Source organism: Lagenorhynchus albirostris, chromosome 6, assembly GCF_949774975.1.
Source record: "Lagenorhynchus albirostris chromosome 6, mLagAlb1.1, whole genome shotgun sequence".
NCBI lineage: Eukaryota > Metazoa > Chordata > Mammalia > Artiodactyla > Delphinidae > Lagenorhynchus > Lagenorhynchus albirostris.
In genome coordinates, this window is record NC_083100.1 from 82,602,229 (window position 1) to 82,618,381 (window position 16,153).

Genomic DNA, 16,153 nt, shown 5'->3' on the forward strand with positions numbered 1-16,153 from the left:
TAGGCCATGTGGGTGGAGTCCTCGTGAATGGAGCTAGTGCCCTTATAAAAGCCCTAGAAAACATCCTTACCCCTTCTGCCCTGTGAGAACACAGAGAAAATGGCCCTCTGTGAACCAGGAAGCAGACTGTCACCAGACATCAGATCTGCTGGTGCCTTGATCTTGGACTTCCCAGGCTCTAAAACTGTGGGTAATAAATGTTTGTTTTTTTTAAGCCACCCAGTCTATGGTATTTTCGTTATAGCAGGCTGAACAAACAAAGAAAATAGTGTAGGATTTTGGATAATTCATTAACATGTTCTTTCTCAAATAGCTCCTTTTATTTCTCAAGGTACCTCTTTGTGAAAAGGCAGGTCCATAGCAAGGTTCTAATCTGCAGTTATCTAGGAGAACAAAGCTGGCCCAGAGGATACTGAACTTAAAATTGTTATCCACAATCATATTTTTCTAAATTAAAACTTTTAAAGTCGGCAATCAGTTGCTTTCCTTTTCTTGTATTTTTCCATAATGCTTTGGTATTAATTAAGTGCCTTTACCAAAAATGTAAAAACAATTTTTTGACATAGAATTCTTTTACTTTTGAGGTGGAAGTGTAGGTTGGCACGTCTCCCTCTCTCCCCCGTCACCCAGCTCTTTAAATTTGTCTTTCCATTTTTTTCTGGTTGTTTTTATTGAGAAGTCATCTTCACGTTTAGTTGTCCTTCCTTTGAAGACGTGTGTGTGTGTGTTTGTGTGTGTGTGTGTATATGTGTAGTAATATATGTGTATATATGTATATATGTATTTCCCCCTCCCCCTGCTGCTTTAAATTTTTTTTTTTTTTTGTCTTTTGTTTATAGCACTTTGACTATGATGTACCTAGGTGTTGTATTCTGAGTATTGACCCTGATTTGAAGGTTCCTGAATCTGTGGCTTGTTGACTTTGGTCAGTTTTGGGAAATTTTGGCTATTAGCTCATTAAACATTGCTTTTGTTACATCCTCTTTCTCCTTTCCTCTTTCTGGGATTCCAAATACATTTCTTAAATGTATATGTAAACACTTTTCTTATATGTGCAGTATGTTCTTGTATTTTCCACCTTTTATTTTCTCTCTGTGTTTTAATCTGGATATTTTCTAATAATCTATTTTTAAAAGACTTTATTTTTTGAAATCAGGTGTAGGTTTACAATAAAATTGAGAGGAAGGCACAGATATTTTCCATATACCCCATGTTCCCACACATGCATAGCCTCTTCTATCATCACTATCACTACCATAATGGTACATTTTTTACCAAGGTCCAAAGTTTACCTTAGGGTTTACTCTTGGTGTTGTATATTCTATGAGCTTGGACAAATGTATAATGACATATATCCATCATTATAATATCATACAGAGTATTTTCACTGCCCTAAAATTCCTCTGTACTCTGCCTATTCATCTCTCTACCCCTCAACCCCACCTCTGGCAACCACTGATCTTTTTATTGTCTCCATAGTTTTACCTTTTGCAGAGTGTCATATTGTTGGAATCATACTATGTGTAGCCTTCTCAGATTGACTTCTTTCACTTAGTAATATGTATTTAAGGTTCCTCTATGTCTTTTCATGGCTTGATAGCCCATTTCTTTTTAGCACTGCCTAATATTCCATTGTCTGGATACACCACATCTTGCATCCAAACACCTTGGACATCATGGCTGCTTCCAAGTTTTGGCAATTATAAATAAAGCTGCTATAAACATCCATGTGCAGATTTTTGTGTAGACATAACTTTTCAACTCCTTTGAGTGGATACCAAGGAGCATGATTGCTGGATTTTATGGTAAGAACACACTTAGTTTTGTAAAATCTGCCAAACTGTCTTCCAAAGTAGCTGTACCATTTTGCATTCCTACCAGCAATGAATGAGAGTTCCTGCTGCTCCACATCCTCATCAGCATTTGGTGTTGTCAGTTTAGGATCTGGCCATTCTAATAGGTGTGTAGTGCTATTTCATTGTTGTTTTAATTTGTATTTCTCTGACATATGATTTGGAACATCTTTTCATTAGTTGCCAACTGTATATCTTCTTCTGTGAGGTGTCTATTAAGATCTTCAGCCCATGTTTTAATCAAGTTGTTTGTTTTCCTCTCGTTGATTAGTTGTTGAGTTTTAAGAGTTCTTTGTGTATTTTGGATAAAAGTTCTTTATAAGATATCATTTGCAAATATTTTCTCTTTGTGGCTTACCTTCTAATTCTGTTGATTTTGTCTTTTGCAGACCAGAAGTTTTCAATTTTAATGAAGTCCAGCTTATCGATTATTTATTTCATGGATTATGTCTTCTTTTGTGTTGTATCTAAAAAGTTATCTCCAAAGCCAAGGTCATCTGGATTTTCTCTTCTGGATATTATCTTCTAGGAGTTTTATAGTTTTGCATTTTATATTTAGGTCTATGATCCTTTTTTTTTTTTTGCGGTATGCGGGCCTCTCACTGTTGTGGCCTCTCCCGCTGTGGAGCACAGGCTCCGGATGCGCAGGTTCAGCGGCCATGGCTCACGGGCCCAGCCGCTCTGCGGCATGTGGGACCTTCCCGGACTGGGGCACGAACCCGTGTCCCCTGCATTGGCAGGTGGACTCTCAACCAGGGAAGCCCTATGATCCATTTTTGAGTTAATTTTTGTGAAGGGTATAAGGTCTGTGCTGATTCATGTTTTTTTTGCATATGGATGTCCAGTTGTTCCAGCATCATTTATTGAAGAGATTATCTTTGCTGCATTGCATTGCCTTTGCTCCTTTGTCAAATATCAGTTGACAGCATTTATGGGGTTCTGTTTCTGGGCTTTCTATTCTGTTCCACTTATTTGTCTGTCTTTTTTGCCAGTACTACACTGTCTTGATAACTACAGCTTTATAGTAAGTCTTGAAGTCGGGTAGCATCAGTCCTCCAAATTTGCTCTTCTCCTTCAATATTGCATTGGTTATTCTGGGTCTCTTGCCTCTTCATATAAATTTTAGAATCAGTTTGTTGATATTCATAAAATAACTTGCTGGGATTTTGATTGGGAATAAGCTGTTTTTTAGTTTACTAATTCTCTCTTTGGCCTTTTTTTTTAATTAAATACTCCTATTGAATTTTTAACTTCAGTTATATTTTTTAGTTCCAGTATTTCCATTTAATTAAAAAAATAAATTCCAATTCCCCTGTAAAGTTCCCTGTATTTTGCTTATTTTCTTGCTTTTATAAGTTACAGCTATTTAAAAGTCTCTATATGATAATTTCAATATTGAACGTTTCAATGCATTGCTCTCTTCATTATTTTTTTTCTCTTGTTTTTTGGTCATTTTGGCCTGTCTGTGACATATTTGGTAATTTTGTATTGAATGCTATACATTGTGTATGAAATGTTGTAGGAGATCTTGGATAATGTTATCTACTTCCAGAAAGAATTTGCTTTTTTTTTTTTTTTTCTGGCAGGTAGATAAAGTATAAGCAGATTATCTTCTTCCAGTCAATACTGGGTTTCAAGACTTTGTTATGACTGATCTATTTTTGGTTTGCCTTTACTCCTTGGACACAGATTCTTTTCCTAGGGCATGGCCCTTTTGAGGTCTCAGTAGAAATCCTGGAGTATTTACCTGAACTCCTGTATATCTATATCTCCGTGAGACAACTGAAACCTCTGTTTAGCTCTTTGGTCTACCAGTTGTTGCTTTCCATTTGATTTCTTGGTGTCTCAGCCTGCACAGTTTAGGAGTTGGCAAATGTCTTAAGGAGAAATTGCATGTGGAATTTTAGGCTCACTTCTCTTGGCCTTTGGTCCTTCAAGTCACAGGTGACTTGGAAGTCCTGAATTCCAACCTCTGTGTTTCCATCCTATTGAAGCGTGCTGGTTCAAAGCGACTGTGTGCCACTAGCCTACACTCTTGTTATACAGAGAACTGGTGAATTCCTCAGTAAACTGCAGAGGCAAATGTGGAACTCTATTCAGTGTATTTCTTCTCTCTCTGGGAACTTGGCCCTCAAGTCCTGGCTGCCTTAATTGCTTGTTGATGCCTTCAAAGAGTAGTATTTTGTATTTTATCCATATTGTGTAATTGACCCTACTAAGGTAGTCTCTGATACAGGCTACTGCATCATGGCTGGAAGCAGAAGTCCAGGATCCTGCATTTCGTTTGATCTTCAACAAATTTGTGCCCACAGCTAACATAATACACAATGGTAAAAACTAAAAGGTTTTCCTCTAAGATCAGAAAAAAGACAAGGATGTCCACTCTTGTTACTTTTATACCACATAGTACAGGAAGTCCTAGGTGATTAGGCGAGAAAAAAAATAAAAGGTATCCAAACTGAAGTGGAAAAAGTAAAACTCTATTTGCAGGTGGCATATATAAAAAACCTTAGAGATTCCAGCAAAAAACTGTTAGAACTAAGCAACAAATTCAGTAAAGTTTCAGTATATGAAATCAGTATACAAAAATCAGTTGTTTCTATACACAAATAACAAACTATCAGAAAACTTAACAAAACAACTCCATTTACAGTTGCATCAAAAAGAATAAAATGCTGGGCTTCCCTGGTGGTGCAGTGGTTGAGAGTCTGCCTGCCGATGCAGGGGACACGGGTTCGTGCCCCGGTCCGGGAAGATCCCACATGCCGCAGAGCGGCTGGGCCCATGAGCCATGGCCGCTGGGCCTGCGCGTCTGGAGCCTGTGCTCCGCAATGGGAGAGGCCACAACAGTGAGAGGCCCGTGTACTGCAAAAAAAAAAAAAAAAAAAAAAAAAAAAAAAAAAAAGAATAAAATGCCAAGGAATATATATGACCAAGGAAATGAAAGACCTGTACACTGAAAACTATAAGACATTGATGAAAGAAACTGAAGAAGACACAAATAAATGGAAAGATATCCTGTGTTCATGGATTAGAAGAATTAATATTGTTAAAATGTCCATACAACCCAAAGAATCTACAGATCCAATGCAATTCCTATCAAAATTCCAGTGACATTTTCACAGAAATAGAACAAACAATTCTACAATTTGTATGAAACCACACAGTACCCTGAATAACCAAAGCAGTCTTGAAAAAGAAGAGTGGTGCTGTGGAGGCATGACATGTCCTGATTTTTAACTATATTACAGAGCTATAATAATCAAAACAGTAAGGTACTGGCATTAAAAACAGACATATAGATCAATAGAACAGAATAGAGAGCCCCAAAATAAACCCATGCTTATATGGCCAATTAAGTTATGACAAAGGAGGCAAGAATATACAATTAGGAAAGGGTAGTCTCTTCAATAAATGATGTTGGGAAAACTGGACCCTTGCACCATACACAAAAATCAACTCAAAATCGATAAAAGGCTTGAACATAAGACCTGAAACCATAAAACTTCTAGAAGAAGCCACAGAAGGTGAGCTTCTTGACATTGGTCTTGTCAGTGAATTTTTTGGATTTGACATCAAAAGCAAAGGCAACAAAAGCAAAAATAAATAAGTGGGACTCCATCAAACTAAAAACCTTTTGTACAGCAAAGGAAACCATCAACAAAATGGAAAGGTGACCTACAGAATGGGAGAAAATATTTGCAAATCACATCTGATGAGGAGTTTATATCAAAAATATAAAAAGAACTCACACAACTCAATAGAAAACAAACAAAAATTCAATTGAAAATGGGCACAGGATCTGAATAGACGTTTCCTAAAGGAGACATACAAATGGCCAACAGGTACATGAAAGGGTGCTCAACAGCACTAATTATCAGGGAAATGCAAATGAAAATCACAATGTTAGCATGGTTATTACCAAAAAGACAAGAAACCATGGTCCTAAATCTCACACCTGTTACTATGGTTATTATCAAAAAGACAAGAAATAACATCTTGATGAGGATATGGAGAAAAAGAGAACCCTTGAGCACTGTTCGTGGGAATATACAGTGGTGTAGTCCTATGGAAAACATTATAGAAGTTCCTCAAAAAATTGAAAGTAGAATTACCATATGATCCAACAATTCCACTTCTGGATATTTATCCAAAGAAAATGAAAACACTAGAAAAGGTATCTGCACCATCATTTTCATTGCAGTATTATTTATAATAGCCAAAACATGGAAACAACCGAAGTGTCCATTGATGGATGAATGAATAAAGAGAATGTGGTGTGTGTGTGTATAATATATAATGCATATATATATATATATATATATAATATGAATATGATTCAGCCATAAAAAAGAAAGAAATCCTGCCATTTGTGACAACATGGATAGACCTTGACGGCATTATACTAAGTGAATAAGTCAGGCAGAGAAAGAAAAATACCTATGATCTCACTTATATATAAAATCTAAAAAGAAAAATACCAACCAAACAAACAAAACCAAACTTACAGATATGAAGAACAGATTGGTGGTTGCCAGAGGCGAGGAATGGGAAATGGGTGAAGTGGGCGAAGGTGGTCAAAAGGTATAAGCTTCAGTTATAAGATAAATAAGTCCTGGGATATAATGTATAGCCTGGTGGCTATAGTTAATGACACTGTATTGTATTTTGAAAGTCACTATGAGAGTAGGTTTTAAAAGTTTTCATCACAAGAAAAAGAAAATTGTAACTATGTATGGTGATGGAGGTTAACTACTCTTATTGTGGTAATCATTTTGAATTGATATACATATCAAATCATTATGTTGTACACCTAAACTAAATACAATGTTATCTGTCAATTATATCTCAATTAAAACTAAGGGGGTGGGTGGCGGTGGTGGTGGGATGAATTGAGAGATTGAGATTGACATATATACCCTAATATGTATAAAATAAATAACTAACAAGAACCTGCTGTATAAAAAAATAAATAAAATTCAAAAAAAAAATGAGAAATAAGCCTGATATGGAATTGAGTCTTAGGAAAGTTAGGTAACTTGCCATGGCACAAGACAAATAAGACAAATAGGCGGTCCTAGAATTCAGATCAGGTGTTTTGCCTCTCTTCTTAACATCAACCATAGCCTGAAATACGTTTCATATTCAGTTTTGGATTCTGGGCATCATAAAACTATTCCTTTTTAACTCTGTTGGCTTAAACATGCATTTTCTCTCCTTATTAATATGTTCTGTGGTTAAAAAAAAATCTGAGCACCTTAAAATGACATAATAGAAGTACTTATTGTCCTTGAATTGACACAGATTTGCGTACAGCTTGTACCTTTTTATGTTATGTTGAATAACATAAAAAACCTGCAGACTTGTCTTATAGGAATGTTGGGCATTGGCTCCCTTCATTAATAGATGGTAAACAATCATTTGACTTGGAGGCTTGGGACCGTGCTCTGAATCAGTATCATTGCACTCTTTCTATCCTCTGGAACTTTATAATGTTGCAGATAGGTAAGAGGATTTTCAACCTATTCACTTCTAGTATTCTAAGCTTCTAAAATCTTAATCTTCTAGGAAGCCATTTTTAAAGATGCATGGACGGAGGATGCATGTGTGGTGTCTTATACTCAGGCAAATCTTACATTCTCTTTGGGCATGTATAATATTTCAGTATGGAGGCAGAAGGCAGGAGAAGAGTTCAACTTTGTGAATTCCACAGAATGTACTATATGGGATTTGCACGATGGTGTGAACCCATGGCGTCCATGGGGTGGGGCAATGATAATTCTATATTGTAAAACTTTAAAAGATAATTTCTACTGAGTGACTTTATTAGCATACTACTTCTTAGATAATATTTGTTAATCCCTTAAATATTTTCGAAGTGTTTTTACACTCATTTTCCTACTGTATCTTTATAAATACTCTGACAAGTAAACAGAACAAATCATATTCTCTGTTTTAGAGTTGAGAGCAGGGACATTGTTACTTGTCCAATATAGCAATGCTGGGAATTGGGTAGAATTAGAACTTGAACCCAGGTCTTCTGACTTTTTCTTCTAGACTTTTCTAGAGATAGTGATAATGTAAGGGAACCAAGCAAGGGCTCTTTGGAGGCTGCACTTTTGTCTAAGTACTGAAAGACCAGCAGGAGAGATGATTTTGGCCATAGGAACTTTCCAACGCCACTCAAATTGTTAAGATAATTTTGCATCTTCCTCCTTGTTCCTTTCCTATTTCATTAGTGGTAGCTCCTGGAAAAATGTCCATGTCGTCAGTGTGACAGAAAGTCTCTCTCAGACTTTTTATTTCAACAAAGCTTTCCCTGAGGGATATTCAAAACAATTATTTGCCCTCTTGGAACACGTATCAGTTAAGATTCTTGAAAATTCTTGTTTTTCTCAGAGATGAGGCCCTGCAACTATCTTAAAGAAACCCAGAGTTTTGTGGGAGAATAATATTGAACAGAGAGAGGGAAGTGCAGCTTGTGAGTCATAAATATTTACATTTCGTGGGGGATCTGGGTAACATTAAGAGGGTTGAACAGCACGACTTTATGTGAGGAGGTGGCGGCACATTCTCTGAAATAGCCGAGGTGTTACTGCTCAGGCCTCCAGCAATAATATAAATAACTTTCTGAAAGGTATTTTCTCAGTTGTTCAAGGCTCCCTGGGTCCATTTAAATCTCTTTTTCAGCTTTGATTTATCCTGCTTTTGTCATTTAAGGACCATGGTTCGATCCACCCCCATCATTTGGGGCAATTTTAACAAATTTCCATAGCATAGACCCAAATACATGAAAATTAGAAATATCAAGCAGAACATTCATTCATCTATCTGTCTTCAGCTGAATTGCTTAAAGACTGATAATAAACACAAAATAGAATGTACTAGAACTTAGTATCATTTACGAACACTTCTGGGGGGCTCTTTGTTTGACTAGGATTCAATTAGAATTTTAATTTATCTTTGTTTTATTTGCATAACAAGGTTATGAATGATGAGGCAGCTAGAGCCAGACGTGTTGGCTCCAAGGTTTGCAATTCAAGTAGGGAGTATTTTGCAAGAGAGAAAGGGAGGGGGTGAGAATTTACTCTTTTTATAATATGCATAGCTTGCTGAAACCTGAGTTTCCTAGATTGTCTTCCTTGAGTTCCCATATCTGTAAGAATAGAGAAAAAGCAGGAGGTTGCACAGCAGACTTGGAGAGCAGATTAGCTTTCTTAAGTGGGGTGAATACATCCCCAAAGCAGGAACATTCCCATGATGCCCAGCTGCTGGCTGGTGCTTCTCTGTGCTGCAGGCTGTCTGCAGAAAAGAGGTACACTGATGCAGAGGAGTATCATAGGCTAATATTTTCTAACATCTTCTTCATTCAGAAATGGATAATAGTTGGAAATTGCACTCTGACTATTGGAAATTGACCATGACTGTTGCCTCAAAGACACAGACAAGTTTGTGTAACGTAGGTGGAATTTCTCCTCAGAAATCTTTTATTCCCATTTAAGTCTCCAGCCTGCATTCTAACAAGGGGGTCTCTGACCCAATTGTGGCACCCTCTTGGCTGTCTTCCTATTTCTGTGGAGTCAGAATATCTGGGGCTTTCATCACTGGGTAGGTATATTTTGAAAAAACTTTTTTAAGATTTTGATATGCTCCTCATTGCTTTATGTCTGCCCAGATTTACCTGTCTAAATCCCATGGCTCTAAGCCCTAATTCTAACATTTAACTTGTAGTTACTGCTGGGAGCTGAACCTGCCTTAATGGACTGCCCTTTGGGTCAGTACTTGCTTCTTTAATAGTGACCATCATAACTTTGTCTCAAAGAAGTGACCAGGAGCTTCAAGAACATGGGGGGACCGTGAGGGAAGGTATATTTGGTGGGGAGCATTTTGGGGGCATTCTAAATATCACATAAAGGTGACCACCTATTCTAACTAAGCATAAGATTGTCTTTGCACTAAACTTTGAGGTCTAATATATTGATAAAATTATTGAAAGAGCAGACTGAAATGTGATTGCCTTGGTTTATCCAGCCTGAGGCAAGGGACCTAACTGGAAATTGCCATTTGGCTTTCCAATCCATTAAAGACCTCTAGATTTGCCCTTTGCTGCCAGTTTCACTTTCAATTTCACCTTGACACTTGTGTTAATTTTGTTTAGGAAACCCAGTTACCAAGCTTCAGATGAGATGGAGTTATAAGTAGATATGCTCAAGCTGTATTGAACCTTAGGAAAGCAAAAGCTGTTCTTCATCTGGGACTGTCTGAGGAGTGACCGCTCTTTTTCTGCTATTTCCCAGCCAGCAGCCACAGTGAGGAGTCAGGGGGGTTCTGACTTCTGCTGTCAGCATCGCCTCTTTCCCCTGTGGCTAAGGCAGGCCTCTTATAAAGCATCTCAGATACCACGCTGTGATAGCTCAGGTATCAGCAGGAAAGGAAAAGGGGGAACAATTCCTCTGGGCTATCAAAGTACTGTTTTCTTTTTCACCTTGGTGAGCATCTGAAAGACATGCCTAGGTTTTCACTCTTGGGAAAAGTGATCCTCTATGCTGATCTCACTTGAGATAAGGGAAGACATTGTCCCCTGTCCATCTGTGTCCTCTTGTTTGCTGGAGATAGTTCTGGGAGGACAAGGGGAGACAGAGACTAAGATCCATGTTTACTAAAGTATGATACACAAGCAACTGGTGGCACGCAAAATGACTTCAGATGGTACCAAGACAACCTTTTATGTATTATATTGAAATTTATATTTTGAAATTTTTGAAATTTATATATATATATAATTTATATATATATATATTTTGAAATTTATATATTGAAATTTATATTGAAATTACATTTATTTTTATAGCAAATTCTAATTTCTGGTAAATGAAATGAATTTGTAATTTATGGTTATAATGGAAAATTCCCTTTTAAAATAAAGTTTAAAAAGTTTAAAAAGAGAATCACTTTAAGGAAAAATTTTAGAGGAATAATAGTGTAATTTGTATGCTGATAGGACAATATTTATGAAGTTTGGTATGTGAATGACTGAAGCTTAGGAAATGTTGACTCCCACAGGCCAGGGCAGAGTGGACCCAGAGAAAAAATAATTGGGAATTTCTTAACTTAATTTTTTTTTTTTTTTTTATAAATCTGTAGGCCATGAATGTTATGTGGAGGTTAGCAGTTTGATGCTTCATGGTCTCTCGAAATCTTAGTTCTTAAAAGATGCCATTATTAGAAATAGTGTTATGAAAGTAAAACCCACAATGTGGATTTTAAAAGGAGGAAGAGGTCATGACCGACTCTGGGCTTTTAATGTTGGGTCTTGATTATTCTACTGAGTACTTAAAGCTCATTCTGAAACGTTGAGCTGTGAGAGCCCATTTGGTTTCCCTGATTTAGTGCCCCTAAATCCATTCATCTCTATGCCTCGAGCTAATACTGTTTTCCTACTTCCTATTCAACTGTCTAATTCCCTGGGAGTCTTCCTGAAATGACAAATAATAAAATGCAAATGCTATTATTTGGTAATTAGAAGAGAAGATTTACAGAGAAGAAAATAGAAATTCAAGCTTTGCATTTATTTATTCATTTAAAAATAGTTCTAAAAGACTTTTACTTTTTTTGGAGACACTCATATTGAGGAAAACATTAGGGATGATGCAATACAGCCATCACTTCCATTGTGCAGAGTATGTTGTTAACAGGATCCGAAATACAACATTAATATGGTTTGGTGGGAAGAGCTTTGGAGTTAAGACATAATGTGGATGTGATTCTTGCTTTTTCCTACTTCTAGCTATATGATCTTATATGTATCCCCTGTAAGCCACGATTTCCTAAACTATGAAAGGGGGGAAAAGCAGTATTTGTCTTATGTAGCTGTTGTGGATTAATTTAGGAAAGACATAAAAAGAGCATGTCATGTAAATGGTGTACTTTTTTCCTTTACCTTTTCCTGTAAGTGAAATCTCTCAATTTGACTCTTTATTTTATACTGATTGATTATATGCTTTTATTTAATTGCTTCTTAGTTCTGCCTCCATAAATCCATTATGGTAGGGACAGTGTCTTCCTGCTTGTATTATCTGCAGTGTTAGGCTCAGAGTCAGTGCTCAATATTCACAGACTGATCAGAGGAGGATAAGGTGACTTGGCTTAGGAAGCTACATTCTCATAGCTTTGTGGACTGGACGAGACTACTCAGATCTCTTAGAGCAGTGATGTGTCTCTGACAGGTAGTGAAACTTTGTCAGGGAGTTGATCTTGCAAGGCAAAGAGATTCACCATCATTTCTTAGCACGGTTTGGTGCCCTGGGCAACTGGCAGTTTCTTTTAGGCATCTAACTTCAATCATGTCTTGCAATTTGAAGCCTCCTCCTCTTATTCTGACTTCCATAGAGATAGTGAGCATTTAATCAGTGTCTTTTGCAAAATGTTTCTTTAGTATTCTTGAAACCTATTATTGTTACCTTACCTTCTTTCTTTTATTTTCCATGCACTGTAATTCTAGAGAAACCAGTAGTATTGAATCTGTTTTCCAGCAACTCACCATCTTATTCAGGATTCAGTTCTTATTGGTATTGGCTGCAGTGAAATCAGCTGTTCCAATACAAGGAAATATTTGAAACCATGCATCTTTTGAGAATTAGTTGGGTGGGAGAGGCAATGTCTGTAGGCAGTTGGAATAATTTGTTTCTGTTGTAAATCTGAAGTTTTGAAGTCATCTTGTAATTAAACCTCAATTTACTGAGATTTTTAAAATATGAAACATTTGCTGAAATGTCTTTAGAAAGGACTTTCTAGGTTTGCTGATTTCCTATAAACTTAAAAGCAGTTATAGGATCTAGTAGTTCAGAGAAGTCATGTAACTTGTTTTAAATTTACCACATTATCTTCTATATCCATTTAGACAAATTATTTTGTCCTCTCTATCATGGTTTATCCACCAGTTATATCTGGAGCAGGTTTAGCTGTCATAATTTCACTAATAGATTATGTTAGAACTTTTCTTGCATCCTGCAAATTTATGTGAATAACTTTTAAATGTTTACAAAAAATTACAAAATAAAATTTCATTGCCACAGAATTATCTGTCACTGTGTCTCCTAATAGACCATACTCTCTATGAGGGTAGGGACTGTGTCAACTGTTTTAACTTTAGTGCCTTATACAGTGCCTGGCACTGAATATTGTTGAGTGAATAAATAAAGGAATGAAGAGAAGCTAAGCATCTGAAGTGAATAGCTCTTGGTAGATAGTTTTCTCTGAGTATAGGCTGGTTATATATGTGTCCAGAGTTTGGAGCTGCTTGTATCTTAGTATTTACAAGTTGATTCTGGGTCAGAGTGGTCAGATCAGGGGAAGTACCAAAAGCTTAGGATTAATTTATTATCTTCCAAGTAATAAATTTTTATGAATGTCTAGACTTTTGGGGGGAACAATGGAATTGATTGGACTCAAATCAACAGATCTAATAATGCATACTGTGCATCTAATAGTGTACCATTTGTGCTAATATCTGGGGATACAGACTGGCTATGAGCATCCTTGTTCTAGGTGGTTTGAAGGTCACATATGACATATTTCTTGGATTCAGCTATCCTGACATAGGTTTCTAGGCAAAATCTGGCTCAAATGGATCATGCCTTAAATAGCATGGATGCTATAGGGAAGAACTCCAACTTGCTCAAGTTCAAATTCTGACTTTACCATTTTCCAGATAAATCGTCTTTGTCAATTTATTACACTTTTGTACTGTATCTGAAAAATTGTGACAAATTTCAGTTTGCTTTTTTACCTCCCTCAGTTTTTGTGAAGATAAAATGAAATAATCCATATAAAACCTTTATTCATTCATGTGGCACATAATTACAGCTCAGTAATTGTTAGAAGCTATTATTATTATTATATTAATATTATTATAGCCTCATGAAGATATGGAAATAACCAAGTTGTTATTTGGTGAGTAGAAAACAAAGACTTTCAACTCTCTTTAAAACCAAGGTATCTTATACCAGCGGTCCCCAACCTTTTTGGCACCAGGGACCAGTTTCGTGGAAGACAGTTTTTCCACGGACGGGGGTGGGGGGATGGTTCAGGCGGTAATGCGAGCGGTGGGGAGCGATGGGGAGTGGCAGATAAAGCTTCGCTCGCCGCTGCTCACCTTCTGCTGTGCGGCCCTGTTCCTAACATGCCGCGGACCGGCCCTGGGGGTTGGGGACCCCTGATCAATGGGTTGATGATCTTCCATGGTTCCCTAATCAATGGGTTGATGATCAGTCTCTTTCATTTTAGTATAAAGTCCTTATAGACCTGCCAAATTTTAATTGCCTTTGACTTCCCCTCACCTGGTATGGTGATTGTCACATGGCAGCTTTTCAATAAATATTTGGTGAATGAGAATGAGTGAAACTTACACAGAGTTTTAGAGTGTTAATGCCCCATCCAAAATAACCACGGTCCTATTTAATGCTGGATTTTGTTCTGTGATAAGATTTCAGAAGTCTTCAAATGTTTTTGTTTAAAAGTAAAACAAAGAAAAATAAATCTTCCTAAAATATAATTGGCCATGTGTATTTTTGGAAAAGAACTACTACTATGTTTGGATGAGAACAATCTGTACATTTTCATAAATATGTCACATATTTGAACTATAAGAAAAAAAAGGAAAAGAAAAATTCAATCTCCTGACTATTGTTTCAAATTCCATCCAGTTTAGAGACTCTTTTTTTTTTTTTTTTTTTTACCACCTCTGGTAAGTGTTAATTGTGGTGCTGGTGTGGTAGCAACTGGATGGGCTAAGACTTGTGCCTTAATGTATAGCTAGTGTATAATATCTGGTAGTTGCTCAATGCACCTAGCCTTCCATCTTTACCAACTCCACTTGTGCCTGGTGGGTTAAATGTGAAAAACTCTAGAACCAAACATATCCCAATTCCCCTGGGCTATCTGCTTTTAATAGTGGGTTCACATATAGCGGCACATATTTTCTCTAAACCCTTAGGGATAATAATTTCAGACACTCCTTTAAGCATGCCTTTCTTAAATTTCCCTCACATTCTGTCACAAATGAAGCCACCTGATTACAATCTTTTCATGGTTTGGATAGATATCTCTTCTGTCCCATCCAATTGCTCTCCCTGCTGCTCAGATGCCTCCTTTCCTCTTCTGTGTTCCTGCAGCTGCCATTTTTTGGGTTCCTTTCTCTGCTTTTGCTCTCGCTCAGACCTTAACTTCAGGGTTGAGGAAGTTGTCACAGTGAAATCTCTAGACTTCTCTGACTGGCATTTGAGATCATTTCCCAGCCTCTGTAATATAATAGGAATATAATCACAAAATTCCCATAAATTGATAAAAGTTAAAATGAGTATAGGAGAAATAATATATTACATGCAAGTAAACAGATAAAACAGAAGAGAGAAGAAGAGAAGTCTTCATAATTTCTGCTTCTCCTGAGTCTGCATGCAGGCTGTCATGCAGGCTGTGCAGACATCACCACTTATGGAGCTAAACACATTTGAGTGAAAACTTCCATTCATCAAAGGAGTGTCAGTTAGGAATTGTGTGACTACACACAGGGTAATGCTGGCCCCTATGTTAGTTAGCGTTCAGGAAACACTAGTGTTAGAATAAACACCAAGATTTCAGTGGCTAAACAAATAGAAGTTTATTTCTTTTTTATTTATTAACAATGTAGGTGTCACGACTGGTCCATGGGGCTTGAGGGATGAGGCTCTACTAAAAGATGTCAAGCATGAAATCCAGGCTTAGGTACTTCCATCTTCTACATGTGTTTTCCAGTAATTAAAAACATGGAGCAAGTTGCATGGGAGATTTTTCTGGATCAGGTTTGGAAGTGGTGGACAGCAGTCATTTTTATTAACATTCCATTGGATGAAACTCACTCATATAGCTACCCCAATAATACAGAAGCTGAGACATATGTATAGGAAGAAGAAGAAACAAATACCTATTTGCTTACAAGTTCTGTGTGCCAATAACCACCCCCAAAGTTCCTTCTTAAGCATAAATCTCAAGTCTGAATTATTTCTTTACTTTATCATCTAAATGGTAAGTTGAAAAACAAAGGGAGAAAAGGAACCATTCTGATAAACAGCTAACATTTTGATTAGTTTTTCTATTCAAAGGTCATACTCAGCCCTTTCCCAAAGGAGAAAATTAATAGTAGTATTTAGGTGTTGTTTCCAGGTCAAAGTCCATAATTTCTGAGTGATTAGCAATTCTCTCAATCAGGTACTGATGTGGCTCCATGAGTTCCAGTCACCTCTAACAAGAAAAAAAATCTCTTT